Below are 2,484 nucleotides of genomic sequence, written 5' to 3'. Positions count from 1 at the left end.
AATAGTGTCACTGACCACAGGGTAGGATATGAAGTCCATGATATTAAGGTAATATTACTGAATGTGCTTACTGTATCTTTGATTTATTAAGGAATCAAATTTTGGGGCCTGGTTTATTAAGGAATCAAATTTGGGGGCCTGGTTTATTAAGGAATTCGGGGGGCTGGTTTATTAAGGAATCAAATTTGGGGGCTCTAGCCGGTATCCTTAGGCTGATCCTTGTGCTTTGCACCACCTGTGCTTAACCCACTGTGCTACAGCCCAACCCCTGTTAATATTCGATTATCTTCCTTTCCTTCTTGGCTTGGTCCCTTTATCTTGCTTGTAAATCTGTCATCTGAACTGAGAAGGTTGAAAGAGGAGGGGAGGGGGCCCACTGAGGTGGAAGGATCCAGGGCACATGTATGCCCTGCCCACTTCACTCCCAGGTCAGACTGGCTTCCTCTGCCCCCTGGAGCCTGTCTGTGCATGTGTGTGGGGGGGGCTGGGGTGTTTACAAGTGTTTCCTGATGCTAGAACAGTCTCGTTGGAGTGTGACTGCTAACTGCTTTTTGGCAAGATACTATTTTAAATAGTCCTGGGGTCCTGATTGTGGTACACCTGGTTGAGCACACATGTTACAGTGCACAAGGATCCAAGTTCAAGCCCCTGGCCCCCATCTGCAAGGGGAAAACTTTTTGAGTGGTGAAGCCGTGTTGCAGGTGTCTCTGTCTCTCTCCCTATCACCTACCTTCCCTCTGAATTTATGGCTGTTTCTATCCATTAAATAAATAAAGATAATAATAGAAAAATTAATTTACATGACAGAAGTCTACATCAAATTGGCATTTGAAATAAGAAAGCTCTTTTTTGAGGTCCCCTGTTACAGAGCACATGAGTGGAAACAAACTGCTTCTGGAAAGCCTGTTTTTAGTAGCTTAACTTTTTCCTTTCTTTAATTTTCTTTTCTTTTTAAACTATCTTTATTTATTGGATAGAGACAGCCATAACTTGAGATGTGATGGAAGGGGGAGAGAGAGGGAGGGAGAGACAGAGACACTTGCAGCCCTGCTTAGTCACTTTTGAAGCTTTCCTCCTGCAGTGAGGATCAGGGGCTTGAATCCATGTCCCTGTGCATTGTTGTGTGTTTAACCAAGTATACCACTGCCTGACTCCCCCCTTTTTTCTCTTGGCTTTTCTTTCTTTGTTTATTTTTCCTTTCTTTCTTTCTTTCTTGCTTTTGGGCTTATCACCAGGTTTCAGGGCCAGCACTATGAATCCACTGGTGCTGGCAGCCATATATTTATTGATTCATTTACTTATTTATTTTGGCTAAGACAGAGAGAAACTGAGAGGGGAGGGGGTATATAGAGAGGGATAGAGACCTGTTTCTCTGCTTGTGAAGTGTCCCTCTGCAGGTGAGGAGCCAGGGCCTCCAACCAAGATCCTTGCATGGGTCTTTGTGCTTTTATACTATGTGCACTAAACCCAGTGCACCCCCACCTACCCCACTGTCCCATTTGCATTCCTTTATAGGTGAGAGGAAATACAAAATAAGAGGCAAAATCTTCACCGAGCACTTTGTTTAGGCCAGAAGAAACTCTGAAAATGTCTCCCCTCAGCTTAGAGGGAGAGGGGAGTTTCTCTGCATGTGATGCCTCTTTTTTTTTTTAATTATTTATGTCTGGATTGACTGATTGATTAGATAGAAAGAGAAATTGATAAGGGAGGAGCATATAGAAAGGGAAAGAGATAGAGACACCTGTAGCTATATTTCACCACTTGTGAAGTTTTCCCCCTGCAGGTAGGGGGCCAGGGGCTTGAACCCAGGTCCTTGTGCACTATGATGTATGCACTTAACCAGGTGCACCACCACCTGCCCCTATTTTTTTTGCTTTTAAAGAAGCTTCCACTGATTTTTTTGCATACAACTATCTATATATGCTATTCTTTTTTAAAGGTTTATTTATAAAATGGAAACATTGACAAGGCCATAGGATAAGAGGGGTATAATTCCCACCACCAGAACTCAGTATCCCATCCCCTCCCAATGGCTTTCCTATTCTTTAACCCTCTGGGAGTATGGACTCAGGGACATTATGGTGTGCAGAGGTAGAAGGTCTGGCTTCTGTAACTGCTTCCATGCTGAACATGGGTGTTTACAGGTGGATCCATATTCTCAGTCTGTCTTTCTCTTTCCCTAGTGGGGCAGAGTTCTGGAGAAGTGGGGCTCCAGGACACATTGGTGGAGTCTTCTGTCCAGGGAAGTCCAGTAGGCATCTTGGTAGCATCTGAAACCTGGTGGCTAAAAAAAGAGTTGACATATAAAGCCAAACAAATTGTTGACCCATCATGAACCTAAAGGCTGGAATATTGCAGATGAAGATTTGGGGTCTCCATTTTGAAGATAGCTAGTAGGCCTATTTTTAAAATGTTATATTCCAAAGGGATATATATTCCAAAGGGATATTATATTCCAAGGGATATATATTCCAAAGGGATATT

Source organism: Erinaceus europaeus (assembly GCF_950295315.1).
Source record: "Erinaceus europaeus chromosome 6 unlocalized genomic scaffold, mEriEur2.1 SUPER_6_unloc_23, whole genome shotgun sequence".
In the NCBI taxonomy this organism is placed as follows: domain Eukaryota; kingdom Metazoa; phylum Chordata; class Mammalia; order Eulipotyphla; family Erinaceidae; genus Erinaceus; species Erinaceus europaeus.
Note: the sequence above shows the minus strand (reverse complement) of the source record.